Consider the following 16,912-nt stretch of genomic DNA (forward strand, 5'->3'; position numbering starts at 1 on the left):
TCTGTATGTAAAGGGGCAGGTGCGTCCCCCTGTAAAGGTCAAAATGCGCAAGTTTCATCTTTAAAAAGTTACTTGTGGTCATTTCTAGAGCATTCTAGAAGGTTGTTCGACGTGTATTGAGCGCCTCCAGATGGTTCATGTATCCCTACCAAAGAGGAACTTATCCCATCAAGAGAGGGGCTATCCCATCCAAAGAGGGGATTATCCCATTGATGGTGGACCTGATTAACTTCCTCTTGAGCACTATAAATACAGGAATTGGGCCAGAAGGAGGAGAGGTTGAAAGCTAAACATTTCTAAGGGTAGATGCTGCAGGAATTAGGACTCCCATTTAGAAGCTTGTGAGGAGAGATTGCCATCTTTACTTGTTCTATTTGGAAGTGGGTGAGCTTTGTCAAAGTAAAGGAGAACTCTTGATGGACCCTGGGAGGGACTTGCACAACACCAAGGCTCAGGTTGTAATTGTTCCTTTTGTTTCCTATTAATGCAAATGAGTCCATTATTCTCAATAACTTGTTATTTATGAGTTGTTTCATGTACTCCTTGGTCTATGTGTTAAATATGTTTTATTCTATGAGATTATCAAGTGCTATTTAATCGTTTGATTGTTAGTGGATGCAGGTTTCAAAGTGAAGGAGGAGCTCATCCGGATCCGCGGAACTGGACTGCTACAACAGCGTTGGACTACAGGTAGGATCTAAACACTTGATTTCTTATATAGTAAATATATGTTTAGAGAAGGATTGCTCTTGTTTGTCTTGTTTGTCACTAGAGAGTCTTAGGCTCCTAGGGAGTTTGATTTGTGTCCGCACTATCGACTCTTTCCGCCTGACAGGGTGGTATGTGGAAGTCTCAAACCTGGTCAGCTTCGCCTATGATTAATAAAAGCTAAGTTCTCTTTATTTTTTACTTGTTAATATGTGGCTTTAATGGCTGTTATCTCATTGTTATTTTCATGGTTTAATGTTGGTTATATGACCGGTTATTGTCATGGTTATTTCATGTATTTAATTGTAACTGAAAGGATAATGGGTGCAAGACCTAATTGATGTCAAAACAGTTAAGGGAAGAGGGTGGTGATCCCGCTTGTCATGTTCAATGTGATTTATCAGTCATTTGTGCTCCATTTTGTATTCATGTACTATAGTTTGCATTGATGCCAAGTGTTTGACATAATGTCAGTCCCAGTTGGGGATGGTCAAGCTTAGTCCTATAGTGAGTTTTTGTTTTGTAAGCATTTTCATTATGTAATGATATGAAATGGAGCACATTAGTAATGCTGTGCTAATTCCCCATTTAGAATAAAACCCAATATTCTTATCATTTTCTTATCAAGTGCTTAAGGACTCACCATTTTCTTAATTAACTCATTCCCATGAGAATTACTTATGTAAATGTTATAAAAAATTTAACATAAAACTTATGTTGAACAATAGCAAAATAATAGCTAAGAACATAAAAAAAACAACACACAACACAGATATTTGATGAGGAGTTCACCCCTCCTTGGCTACATCTCCTTAGTCTAGCTTCCAATGCTTGGGCCTCTCTACTATGCTCAAAATTATAACAAAAGTGTGTTTACAATGCTTAATTGCCTCTTAAACCTATCCCAATGAGTTTAGAATACTCAGAAACGGTTATCTAACCTCTTTTTGCATCCAATTTGGTGAAAGATAGAAGAAGTTATGACTTTTGTCAATCTTTCCACAATCTTCTCCGCCAATACTGGCTTACTACCAGTTAAATTCATTATCTGGAGTAAATTTTGGCAGTTCCTCCGAAATTGGCAATCCTGCCATCTTCCCTGTCTATCTTGTAGTTAAGGATGAGTGGTCACATACAAAGTGATCAGTCCAGCGAAAAAGATGACAGTTCCGCAGCTCTATCGCAAATCGCAATTAGCTTTTACCGAGGGTGATTCTTATATTCGAGACTTAATGCATTCCAATATGTGATCTGGCAATCCCGCAAACCCAACAAGTTATAAACTACAACTCTGAAATGATATCGTGTCTGCAAATCACATCGACAGAGTCCCTTGGTAACATATATATATCGGTGGGGTATTGGTGCGATATACGATTGCAATTATCGCAAATTGTATACTGAGTCTGCAATTGTGATATATCACATCGCAACCCTGACTACTCCCAGGGTTTATTTCCTTAACTCCTCTGATATGCGATATGCGATATCACAAATCACAAATTGGCACTATTAGGGGCCGATTCTTAAACCGCAACCATTTTTTTCCTCGATATGTAATATGCGGGACCCAATGGGAACCCGCCACTTAGCACTTCCCCATTCCTTGGGATCTTCGCCATATCATCCAATCCTATCCTGCAAGCAAGTCAAATCCGAACTTTGACTTGCTCTAAATTTTGCATACGAGCTTAGATTTGAGTGCCATTCACAATGTTGGAATTAGAATGACGAGATCTTTGATCTGAAGTTGAGTTTAAAAAAATTCTGACACTTTGATTTTTTAGCATAATTTTGAGCACTCGATCACTCCTCCCAACTGGAAGCCTTTTGGACCACAAAATATTATATTTAGTTATTGAATAGATGAGGGTATTGTTCCCTCACTGTCCCCTCTTCAATCCATTTGGCCTTTGATGAATTTGTACCTTTGAGACCCACTCGAAGATAATTAGCATTTCCCCTCTTTGATGACCTCGTTTTTCTGTCAAGTATGGTCTCTTGCTGAAGTTCATCAAGAAATTCTAGAGAAAAATCTTCAATTGATGAAATCTATACACTTTCTCCTTGATCTTCAATCAAAGGAGGCTCATACAATATCAAATTTTCAACATTAACAATGGAATAAATTTGCATATATAAAGGCAAATCAAGCTTGAAATCATTATTACCAATCTTTTCCATAATTTTAAATGGACCATAATGGATTGGTTTCATCTTTTTACCTTCATCTTGAAGCCTTTCCTTGATAATTTAAAGCCAAAATTCATCACCTACTTGAAACTCATGATCCACACGATGCTTATCATACCTTGCCTTATACTTGCCTTGACTCTTTTCTAGGTTTTCTTCAACTGTTTGGTGAATCAACTGAATTTTCTCAATGAATTTATTTTCCTAGTTTATATCGTTGTGTCCATCTACAACTACATATTTCTCAAAGATGAAATCCAAAGGCGATTTAGGAAAATAACCAAGACATGCCTCAAAAGGCGAAGTTAGAGTAGAAGAGTGTTTTACTCGGTTTTAAGCATGTTGAGTATAATCCAATTATCCATAAATTTCCATAAATCTGACCAAAAATTCCCAACAAATCGGGAATCACGATCACTTACAATAGAAGTATGTAATCCAAAATGAACCCATACATTTTGAAAGAAAATTTGAGATGTTTGTTCAGCAATAACTTGTTTTTTACAATGCATTAATATGCACATCTTGCTAAACATATCCACAACTACATACAAATAATCATGACCTTTCCTTGATAAAGGAAGACCTCCTACAAAATCCTTAGAAACACTCTCCCTTGGATGTGAAGGAACTGGAAGTGGTGTGTACAATCCTAGTTTCCTATTACTAGGCTTACTTATTGCACATAGTGAACAACCTCTGATAAAACGTGACGCACTTTCAAGCATACGAGGCCAGTAAAAACACCTCTGAAGATTTGCCACTGTTTTACTTGCATTGAAATGTCCAGCAAAAATAGAAGTGTGTGCTTCCCTTGTGACATTTACTCTCTCTCCCTGTGGAACATAAAGTTTTCCCAAATGATAGAACAAATTATTATGTACATGGTAGTCTAATTTCTCAACTTGGTGGCCTTGACTCAAGTTTGAATATTCCTCTTGAAAGTCAACATCATTTGTGTATTGTTCAACATAACTTTCAGGAAAAATAGAATGATTCTTGAGTAAAATGGATACATTAAGAACCGATCTAGAAAGAATATCAACAACTCTGTGATAAATACCTTTTGTGTACTTGATTACAAAGTGGAATTGCTGTAAGAATCCCATCCAACGAAAGTGCCTTGATTGCTACAATTTTGTTTGAGATTGCAGATATTGCAAAGGTTGATGATCGGTGTGAATAATGGTTTATTTTCCCATCAAGCAATGCTTCCATTTCTTCACACTTTGCACCAATGCATAAAGATATTTATCATATGTAGGATAGTTAATAACAACAACATTAAAAATCTCAGAATGAAATGAAATGGGCTTACCATGTTGTAAAAGAACTGCACCCATGACATAGTCACTTGCATCTATTTGCATTTCAAATGGTTGTTTCAAATCAAGCAATACTAAAACTGGGGGTAAAATGAGATTTTATTTTAAAGCATCAAATGCTTTCTTTTATTTTACTCCCCACTAGACGACATCCTTCACGTTGGTCAAAGCATGTAGTAGAGCTGCTATGGAAGAGAAATTGGAAATTGGCTTCCTCTAGTATTGCGCTGCTCCGAGAAAAATCCTTACTTCTGTGACTGATTTGGGTATTGGCCAATTCACAATGACCAAAACTTTAGAGGGGTCAATCTTCAACTCACCTCCTCCAACTATGTGGCCCAAATACACTAAGGAAGTTTTTTGGAATTCACATTTTGTTAGGCCCCTATACTACTAGTGTAACCCCTTATTGTTATTAGTACAACCCCCTTATTATATTGTTGTACCCATGTAGTCCCCATAGAAGCCCCCTATTGTTATTAGTGTGCCCCATAGAAGCCCACTATTGTTATTATTGTGCCCTTACATTATTATTGTTATGTCGGCTCTGATTATATTATGACCCCATAGACTCCTATATATAGAAAGGAGGTCTTACCATTTGTATCATCCAAGAATTGTACATTTATGTAATGTAAAGGAGGTTGCCCCCTCGAAGAGGCTGAATTCTAAGGTGTTGATCTATATTTTCTATCTTTTTGTGAGTTGGTTCCATAACACATTTAGACATATTTATAAATAATTGTTCTTTTCTCAAGGCATCCAACACTTTCCTCACATGCTTGACATGCTCTTCTCGTGATTTGTTGAATATCAAAATATAATCTAAATAGACAATTACAAACTCATCAACAAAGGATCTTAAAACATAATTCATAACTCTCATGAATGTAGTTGGAGCATTGCAAATACCGAAAGGCAGAACCAGCCACTCAAACAATCTCTATCTGGTTTTAAAAGCAGTCTTCTAAATATCCTCCTCAGCTATTCTAACTTGATGATGTCCACTTCTCAAGTCTAATTTAGTGAAATATTTTTCATTCTTCAACTGATCTATAAAATCATCTATTATGGGTAGTGGGTATCAATTCTTTATGGTAATTTTATTCAAAGCTCGATAATCTACACACATACACCACGTTCCATCTTTCTTGGGTACCAAAACAATTGGTGAACCACATGGCGAAGTAGAGGGATGAATTACACCTTTATCTAACAATTCCTAAACTTGTTTCTTAATTTATAAACTTTCCATAATTGACATTCGAGACATACCGATATTTGGCAGTGAACAGTCTTGCTGTAGCCTAATTTCATGCTAAATTCCCCTTTTTCGTGGCAATCCCTTTGGTTCTTGAAACATATCTTCATATTGATTGACGACATCAACCAATTTGGCTTTCAACTTCACGTGACATCCTGCAAAGGATTCACGCTCCGTGTCATCCTTCTTCTTGATCATAAGGAGCATGAGATTATTGATGGAATTGACCAGTCACTTCATTTTCCCTACACTTGCTAAAGGTAGATTAAGCATTCTATGATGGGCTCTCAAAATATAATCCACTCCATCTTTGAAAAAATAATATTTTTTCTCAAATCTATGGAAAATGGCTTTCTGGTCATATAGATACATGCTTCCCAACACAATTCTAGAAATATCCAGCAACACTACATCTAGATATCATTTTTGGGATTCAACTGCGTTAAGTAAGTCATTCAAAGTATGACCATTTCCATGAGAGGTAGTCGTAAAGTGACTAATTTCTCATGATTTTTGAATAGTTCACTTAGCACTCATTGCATCGGGTGATGCTCACAGGGGTGAAGAAGTGGGATTGAAACTAGTGAAATGTGGAGAACGAATCACATAGCATCAATCATCACTTCTGGGGCTTGCACCCGGTAACCAGGACTTCCCAGGAGGTCACCCATCCCAGAACTCCTCTGGCTCAAGCGCGCTTAACTGTGGAGTTTTTCCCCACAATCAAGCCCACTTAGCTTGCTACCCCATTTGCAAAACCTTAGCAAGTATTGTGCCTCATGAACCATTCAGGTAGAGATCCCTTGACTCTTTTTTGAATTTTAAGTATGGGGGATTTATTTGAATTCATCAATGAAATTGGCAGTACTAGAAAACCTGAAAACACATTTCCTTGTGACCTGAATATTTGCGTCCTTGGTTATTCAACCCAATGTATATGGTTTATGATGAGGCCCAGTTTTTAGATTCGACTTCTTGACCAAGTCTGTAGAAATTAAATTTTCTTGGGATCCACTGTCAAACAGTGTATCAATCTTGGTGTGTTTGGAAATAACAATCATATGGAACAACTCAATTCTTTGTTCTTCATTTTAAACATTGTTGGAGTTATTTTCTACACTGTTTCTTTCCACAGCTTCCTCTTTGGTTGCTTTTTCCATGGTGTTTCCTTTAGTGACTGTGGCTACAATCTTTGTTTCATCACCTAAGTCGGAACCCAAGTCTTCGTGTACAGTACTGTTTGTCTTTTTTTTTCCCTTTATTGTTAGATTTATTTGGCCTTAATTCATGATGAAGCTTCCAACAATGTGCTTCATCATGTTCCTCTTTGAAACAATTATTGCACATGGGTTTGCCCCCTTCTTTCTTAACAAAAGCATTTTTCTTCTACATTCCTTTAGATTTCTTTCCTTTTTCACCACTCTGGAATGGCTTCTTCTTACCTTCTTCTTGTAAATTTTTCCCTCTTGCATTGAGGTTTGTAGCTTGAACACAGAACTCATCAAGATTTTTCAGATTAAACATAAGAATGGTGTGTCAAAGATAACTTTGCAAACCTCCTATGCATTTCAGCAAAGTATCTTGTGACTCTAATTCTACTCCTAGCATAAGAGCTCTTCTCCAAAACCCGTGAGTATACTCTTGCACATTTTGACCTTTTAACTATCTCAAAATTTTCCAATTCATGATAGATTTTTTCATATGAGCTAAAGGGTAGAATTGTCTTTTTATAGCAGTAATGAAATCAGACCAAGTAATAGAGATCTTACCATGTTTTTTGATCTCGTCTTGAGTCCTTGCTTCTTCAGTATATCCAAGACCTGTCTTTATAAGAGGATAATGCTGCACTTTGATAATTTCATCCAAAGTTTCTGATCCTTTAGCAAATCTGAGATTGAGAGCTTTTGTTTTCTCAATATCTTTTCTTAGACCCACAATTTCACATTCTAGTTTTTCATTGTGTTTTTCTCTTTCAGCAAGTTGGAATCTCAGAGTATCTATAATCATATTCTTTTCTTCTAAATAGATTTTGAGTTTATAGATTTCTTCATAAAGATCATCTTCATCTGAAGAATCCAAGAAATCATCATCTTCAAAAGCCATCAAAAGTCTATAGTCATTACTATTTTCATCTTCATGACTATTTGATAAACCATCGCTATCTTCATGCATTTAGTAGCTCTTCTTACTTACTCCTTTTTTTCTATTCCATTTTTTTGATTCCTTACCTTTATCAAGCTTATATTTATGAGGACATTTGGTAGCATAATGACCAACTCTTCCACAAGCAAAACATTTGAAAGGTAGTTTACCTCTGAATCTTCCAGAACCCCATTGAAGGTTCTTGAAAAAGTTTGCTTCTTCCTCTCCTTCTGAAATATGTCTTGATTCATTGAGTTCTTCTCTTCCTGAAGCTTTGAACGTGGCTTCTCTCATATCTGATGGACCTCCTTTTCTCATTTCAAAAGCCGTTAAGATTCCATGCAGCTATTTCATAGTAATATTCTGAAGATCCTGCTTTTCTTCTATGCCAGAAACTTTTGATTCAAACTTAGTAGACAAGGATCTTAAAACCTTTTCAACTAAAGTAACTTCTTTTATCTCTTCACCCAAGTTCTTCATGTAGTTAACAATCTCATCTATACGTAAGAAGTAACTAGCTATACTTTCATCATTGTGCATTTTGAGAGTTTCATATTGAATTCTGAGAGATTGTAGTTTTGCACGTTTTACCTGATTATCTCCTTCATAGCTTAGAACGATCTTGTCCCATATTTTTTTGGCGGTTTTGAGCTTGATAACTTTGACAAATTCTGATTTTGACAGACTCCCCAATAATGTATTGACAGCCTTGGCATTGGTTTCATATTGCTTTTTACCTGCCGTATCTATAGGAATTGTTGATGGAAATGTATATCCTCCTTCCACGATTTCCCAGACATCTGTTCCAAGAGATTGAAGATAGGCTATGGTTCTTACCTTCCAATAAACGAAGTTGCTCCCATCAAAGATTGGTGGTCTAATGGATCCCTCTCTTTCGTAGTTACTCATGATGATAGATCTTATTTCAAGTGATCAAGCTTCTTTTGAAGGATCTACTATGATACCAATTGTTGGAAATAATACTCAGAGGGGGGCGTGAATCAATATTAGCAAGTCAATAATATTTCATTTCCATAATCAGATTTATATACGCTACTTCAGTTAATGAAACTTGCGTGTATACGCAACTGTATTTAAGGCAACTAGTGTATACCTTGCAAACTTATAACTTAGTTAATTCATCATATGTTGATCTTTAATCTATGCATCCGAACCATATATACAGGTGCAGAAAAAAAACAGAACAGATAATCACACACATGAACACAAGATATAAGGTGGAAACCCAATGTTGGTGAAAACCACCTACTGCAATCATTTCTATCTTCTTTTAATAAGAAACTCCTTTCTACAATTTTTGTATTGGTCCAGTCTTATACCACTACGCAGGCTTCTACTTGCAGAAGGCTACAACCTTCTCATTCTCTAGCTTCTCCTGGAAGGGAGCTACAACCCCTAGTTCTTGTACTAGCTTATATGTTTACTAGTACATAAGTGCCAGCCTACAGAAGGCTACAACCTTATCTTTTCTTCCAGGGACCACGTTTCATAAATTTTCAGATTGGATCCATCAATAACATCAATCGAACATCAAATATATCTTCATCAACCAATCTCCTTTGCACCAACTAAAACTGAATCAATCAATCACTTATCAAAATACTATAACCAGAATACAGTAACAGTAACCAGAACCCAAGCTAGAACCCAGAACACTACAACAGCAACCAGAAGTAGTTAAAGAATATTTTATGAGGTATACGCTACCTCACTGTGTCGAACCTGCGTACATAAATTGTTTTCTCAAGGTGAACCTGCATACAGATCTACAAATTAAATTTAAGATGTATATGTTGTTTTGATATGCAGAACCAACATGTATACGCACCTTTGCTAAGGCGAACCTATGTACAGATCTGTAAATGATGATTTAAACTTTACAACAATTCACGACATCAGTGATACCTAGATCATCATATTTACAGATTACAACATGCACCAGTTGTTCAGATAAAAGATCAAAAACCACACAAAGATACTTCTCTTCAAGCCTTAAGATCTTGACCCATCAATGGAACTTGTCCTTCATCAAGCGCTCAGGTTCATCCTTGATTCAGATCCATCTGTGCACCATAACCCAATAATCTATATTCTAGATCTTGCTCTTCATTAGATATTCAACACTTGAGTGTCCTTTCCTAATGATCTTCTCCTCCTTTTATAATCTTAGGCCTTACTCAGTACCATGGACCAAAACTACTTAGAACTGATACCTTGGACCAAATACCTGGGGTCAACACTTCGGACAAGATACCTTGGACCAATACCATGGACCAAAACTAAGTTTTCCAACATGTACATGCCTTTCCTCCTTTGAAAGTGCATGTGTATGCTATACGCGTATTTTGGTCTTCGAACCCGCATGTACATGCGGCTTGGTCAATGGGGAACCTGCGTATACCTCTCTTTCTTCATTCTGTGAGTTTGAACTATGATCTGTCATCTGAGTGAGTTGCCATCAAGGACAACACTTGTGTCATAGAGCCAAATCTGTATCATAATGCCAACAATCTCCCCCTTTGGACTTGATGGCAACCCCAAGTCACTCTCCCCCTTTGTCATCAAGGGCAAAGGGTTATGCTCCCCCTGAGTACATGCTGAATTCTTTGATATGTTGAGGTGTGCTGATTCCATGCTCGAGTCCATGCTCCCCCTAAATATAAGCAAGGTCTGCAAAAATATGACTCTATACATACATCATAAATGACCTTCCTATCAACAATGACTCATACATACATCCATATCCCAACCAAGTGGCGATATACCAAGTTTAACTCATCCATCCAACCAAGTGGATATATACCAGATGTTTATACATGTCAAAACAAGAACATTACATCATACATCCCATGCATAGTGGGGAAACAAAATAGGTCGTTTCATGACCTTGACATTAAAAGATATACATGACATAGAGACCAAATATCTGAAACAAGACTATGATAGTCATCAGCAACTATCATCAGCAGCATATGTCAATCACCATCCAGACCTGCAACCATGATCTCCCCCTGAACCTGTTCCACCTGAAAACAACTTTGAATTTGTACCAAGATCTTCTAAGATAATGCCAACAATGCATTATTAGAAGTATATGCTCCCCCTGAACCTGTGCCAGATGATCACTGTCAGACCCATATCAGAATCCTTTCATCCTAAGTCTGGCCCACTATTTTTCTTCAAACCAACATATACGCGACTGTATCCACAGCAACCGGCATGTGTATGTAGATACGCTTAATGAAACTCGCGTATAACCACTTTCTCTGAAACATATAAGTTTCAACAGCAAGATGATGCATCAACTACTCCCAGCTTCTGTCTGAGATATTCAAATGTCTCTCTGGGCGGTGGTTTGGTGAATATATCAGCAACCTATTCTTTGGAGGGAACATACTCCAATTTGACCTTTTGTTCAAGCACTTGTTCACGTAGAAAATCATATTTGATGGGTATGTGCTTGGTCTTGGACTGCATGACTAGATTCTTTGAAATACTGATTGCACTTGTATTATCACATAGAATGGATATAGGTGGAGTACATGTGATCTGAAAGTCTTGCAATGTTTGCATCATCCAAAGGAGTTGTGTGCAACAAGATGCAGCAGCCACATATTCTGCTTCAATGGTAGACAATGCAATTGAATTTTGTTTCTTGCTCAACCAAGACACTAATCTGGAACCCATATAGAATGCACCACCACTAGTGCTTTATCTGTCATCAACGCTTCAGGCCCAATCTGCATTCGTATCTGCATGAAGTGTAAGATCTGTATCTCTAGGATACCATAAACCAAAATTATGTTTTCCTTGAAGATATTTGAAAACCCTTTTGACTGCCTGAAGATGTGATTCCTTTGGATTGACTTGGAATCTTCCAACTATTCCTACTACATGCATGATGTCTGGTCGGGTTCCTATTAGATAAAGTAGACTTCCAATCATGGATATGTAGGTTGGTTGATGTATTGTTGCTAATTCATCATTTGAGTTGAGACTGCATCCTATTACCATACAGGTACATACTAGTTTAGAATCTTCCATGCCGTATTTTTTCAAGATCTTCTTGAGATACTTGGTTTGTGACAAAAAAATACCATCTTTATTTTGTTGAACTTGTAGACCAAGAAAATATGTGAGCTCACCCAGCAAGGACATTTCAAATTCTTGCTGCATTACCAAAGCAAAGTTTTGACTCATGGCTTCTTCATTGCTACCAAAAATGATATCATCAACATACACAACAAGTATTAGCAATTTATTATTGTCAATATTTGTATGTAGATTGCTATCAGCTGATCCTTTTGAAAAACCTTATTGATGGAGGTATTTGTCAAGACGGGAATACCAAGCCCTTGGAACTTGTTTTAGACCATAGAGAGCCTTTCTGAGTCTGCATACAAGTTTTGGATCATTTCCAAGGATGAATCCATCTGGTTGCTCTATATATACTTCTTCTTCTGAGTCTCCATTAAGAAAGGCAAATTTTATATCCATTTGATATACTTTGAATTTCTGAAAACTAGAAAGAGCAAGGAACATTTTTATGGCTTCAAGTCTGGCAACAAGTGCAAAAGTTTCTTTAATATCCAACCCTTCTTGTTGAGCATATCCTTTACAAACAAGTCTGGCCTTGTTTTTGAATATCCATTTGGTTCCTATGATATTTTTATCATGAGGTCTAGGAACTAATTCCCAAGCATTATTCTTTTCAATTTGCTCAAGTTCTTCATTCATGGCCTTGACCCAACATTCATCTTTGCATGCTTCATTTACATTTGGAGCTTTGATGGAGGAAAGAAATGCTAGATAGCTTGAAGCTTATGTAATAGTTCTTCTTGTTTGCACACCTGCCTCTTTCTGTCCCAAAATTTGAGTCTCTGGATGATTTTTCTGAACATACCTGGATGGAGTCTTTTCTTCTACCGTTGTTTGTTCTTCTGGTGCTTCATTTGTTTCTTCTTCTTGATTTGATGTGGAAGGATAATGCTCGCCTTCTCCATAATCTTCAGTTTTTACCTGCTTTGGAATTTTCAATGCTTCATCAACCACAACATCAATACTTTCAATAATTTTTCCAAGTCTTTTATTATAACACTTATATCCTTTACTTCAGGAAGAGTAACCAAGGAGAATGCCTTCATCTGCTCTGGGTTCAAACTTGCCAAGTTTTTCATCAGTCCTTTTGATGTAACATTTTCTTCCAAAAACTTTGAAGTATTTTACGGTAGGAGTCTTACCATACCAAAGTTCATGTGGAGTTTGAGTGTTGTTTACCCGAACATTTTCTTTGTTGAGAATAGTGACAACAACGAATGTAGCTTCACCCCAGAAGGTTGCAGGAGTTCAAGACTCATCTAGCATAGCACGAGCCATTTGTTGAATAGTTCTGTTCATCCTTTCTACCACTCCATTTTGCTGAGGAGTTGTTGCAATGGAGAATTTCCTTTTTATTCCATGTTCTTCACAAAAGTCAAAGAATTCATCTGAGGTAAATTCCCCTCCTCGATCAAATCTGAGACATTTGATTTTGTGATCTGATTCATTTTCAACCAGGGCTTTGAAGGCTTTGAATTTTTCAAATGCTTCATCTTTATGCTTTAGAAGCCCTTTTTTTCTGGAGAAAAAGTGGAAATTTTTATTAACAGGAATAAAAAGTTACATAGTATATGGGTTAAGCGTTCATTTTACTGTATGATTTGATGATTATAGAGTTCCTAGGATGATATATAGACTGTCATCTGGCAAACCTGAAAGTTTCATTGATCTTTTGTACAGGCCTCCTCTTCAAGAGGAAAACAGCCCCTTTGATTAGTTTCTTAACAAAAACAAAAATATGTCCAATAGTTTAAACTCAAATCTGTTTTTTGTGTCATCCCGGACCTCCTTAGAGAGGAAAATAGCCCAAACAGGATTGAAAACAAAAATATATGTCTGAAAAGTAAAGACAAATAGAAGTACTATTTAGTGGATACATATATTGAAGAAAATAAAAAATGATGTCTATTAAAGAGACAATGTGACAGCAGAATAAAGTTTATGTATATGGTGGTTGATCTGACACACGGATCTCACCCTGGTCCTCATCCTTTATCCTCCAACTACCCATATCTTGTTGCAAACCCGCTTTAGAAAGCTGGTCTGCTGCAACATTGTGTTCCCTGTATATATGGCATAAAGAAAACACATTAAAAAAAGGGTTTAAATGTTTTGTCTCTTCTAATAATGGTGATAAAATGTAATTCTGACATTTGTTCTCTCCATTGAACCATTTAATGATATTCATAGAGTCCCCGAAGATCTAAACCATGAGAATGCATATATGGGTAAGCCAACAGAGAAGAAGTTTGAGTGCTGATAACTCCACAAAATTGTTTGTTCCATTCCCCAGTCCAACCGAGACTTTGAGGCATATGTTCTGATTTAAGTAGATTACCAAGCCCGCTCCACCTCTATTATTTTGATCTGCTTTAGAAGCCCTATCCAACACATTTTGGAAAAATCATCAATGAACAATATAAAGTATTCCTCTCCACGAGGTGAATTTTTTTATTTGATGGACCACATAAATCAGTATGAACAAGTTCAAGAGGCTTACTAGTTGATCCTTCCTTTTCAGGGAATTGCAACCTGGTTTGCTTACCAAATTGACATGATTTGCATATTGTATTTTCTGGAATGCTGATATCAAGAAGATCACGAACAGCCTGGAATTTGCTTGCTTTTCTTATTTGAGAGAAGCTTAGATGCCCCAATCTTCTGTGCCATAGCCAGTGTCCATCATTTTTGCTTAGATAGCACTGTTGTTGTCCTCTCTTGAGTATATATAAGTTGTTTGGATTTCTTATACCTTTGATCACGGTTTCTCCTGTATCAAGATCACGATCAACACATCCATTTGATCAAAATACTACTTCATTTCCTTAATCACACATTTGACTGACACTCAACAGGCTATGCTTTATACCATCAACATACATAACATTCCTATCTTTAACTTTTTCTTTTAAGAGAACAGATCCTTTACCTTTTATGACAGCAAGAGTGGTATTTCCAAATGTGACCTTCTTTTCTTTTTCTAAGGCATTATATGACTAAAGTTTTTCTTTATCACCTGTCATGTGTTTCGAGCATCCATTGTCGATGTACCACTGATTTTCTTGTCCTTCTGCATACAAGGCTATACCACATCTTTCTGTTTGTGGTTCTTTGTTTCTCCATATTTTGGGATTTAATGAAGTTTTCTCCTTCTAAGATGTTTGCCGAAATTTACTCCTTCATTCAGATTCTTCATGACCAAAGTTGTTGCAGATAGAGCATTCTATTTCATTTTCAAGAAGAGAAAAGTTATTGTAGGTCCGTTTCATGATCCCCATCACATTTCTTTGATTTCGTGCTTCTCTAGTCATGATGGTCTTGTAAGCAACACATTGAGCAGCTCTGTTTCCAAAGTTATGACATGAAAAACATTGTCCATCAAAAAAGTTCTTGCGATTATCGAATCTAGTGACCTGGTGATTGTAGTTGCTATTCATTCTTGAAATAGATTGAGTATGATTTACCTGAGGTTGGTTTCTGTTTATCCTTGAAGTAAATTTAGCCCGATTTACCTGGTGATCTGCTTTATACCTTTGTTTTCGATTGTCAAATTGTTCACTTCTCTTTGCTACATCAAGATAGCTTTTAGTGGAGGTTGGCGGCTTCTGTGATTGGAATGATTCTTCAGCATATCCAAGACCTATCTTTATCAGAGGAGAGTGCTGCACTTTGATAATTTCATCTAAAGTTTCTCATCCTTTAGCAAATCTAAGATTGAGAGCTTTTGTTTTCTCAATATCTTTTCTTAGACCCACAATTTCAGATTCTAGTTTTTCATTGTGTTTTTCTCTTTCAGCAAGTTGGAATGTCAAAGTATCTATAATCATATTCTTTTCTTCTAAATAGATTTTGAGTTTAGAGATTTCTTCATAAAGATCATCTTCATCTAAAGAATCTAAGAAATCATCATCTTCAAAAGCCATCAGAAGTCTATAGTCATTACTATTTTCATCTTCATCACTATTTGATAAACCATTGCTATCTTCATGCATATAGTAGCTCTTCTTACTTACACTTTGTTTTCTATTCCATTTTGCTAATTCCTTACCTTTATCAAGCTTACCTTTATGAGGACATTTGGCAGCATAATGATCGACTCTTCCACAAGCAAAACATTTGAAAGGTAGTTTACCTCTGAATCTTCCAGAACCTCGTTGAAGGTTCTTGACAAAGTTTGCTTCTTCCTCTCCTTCTGAAATATGTCCTGATTCATTGAGTTCTTCTCTTCCTGAAGCTTTGAATGCGACTTCTCTCATATCTGATGGACCTACTTTTCTCATTTCGAAAGCAGTTAAGATTCCACGCAACTGTGTTATATTAATATTCTGAAGATCCCGCTTTTGTTCTATGGTAGAAACTTTTGATTCAAACATAGTAGACAAGGATCTTAAAACCTTTTCAAGTAAAGTAACTTCTTTTATCTCTTCACCCAAGTTCTTCATGTAGTTTTACCTGATTATCTCCGTCATAGCTTAGAATGATCTTGTCCCATATTTCTTTGGCAGTTTTGAGCTGCATAACTTTGACAAATTCTGATTGTGACAGACTCCCCAATAATGTATTGACAGCCTTGGCATTGGTTTCATATTTCTTTTTACCTGCCGTATCTGTAGGAATTGCTGATGAAAATGTATATCAACCTACCACGATTTCCCAGACATCTATTCCAGGATATTGAAGATAGGCTATGGTTCTTACCTTCCAATAAGTGAAGTTGATCCCATCAAAGATTGGTGGTCTAATGGATCCCTCTCTTTCGTAGATACTCATGATGATAGATCTTCCTTCAAGTGATCAAGCTTCTTCTGAAGGACCTGCTCTGATACCAATTGTTGGAAATAATACTGAGAGGTGGGGGTGAATCAGTATTAGCAAGTCAATAATATTTCATTTCCATAATCAGATTTATATACGCTACTTCAGTTAATGAAACTTGCGTGTATACGCAACTGTATTTAAGGCAACTAGCATATACCCTACAAACTTATAACTTAGTTAATTCATCATATGTTGATCTTTAATCTATGCATCAGAACCATATATATAGGTGCAAAAAAAAAATAGAACAAACAATCACACACATGAACACAAGATATAAGGTGGAAACTCAATGTGGGTGAAAACCACCTGCTGCAATCGTTTCTATCTTCTTTTAATAAGA

This window comes from Pinus tabuliformis, chromosome 2_2 (genome assembly GCF_031772625.1).
Source record: "Pinus tabuliformis cultivar Carrire ecotype Pingquan chromosome 2_2, CPIR1, whole genome shotgun sequence".
Lineage (NCBI taxonomy): Eukaryota > Viridiplantae > Streptophyta > Pinopsida > Pinales > Pinaceae > Pinus > Pinus tabuliformis.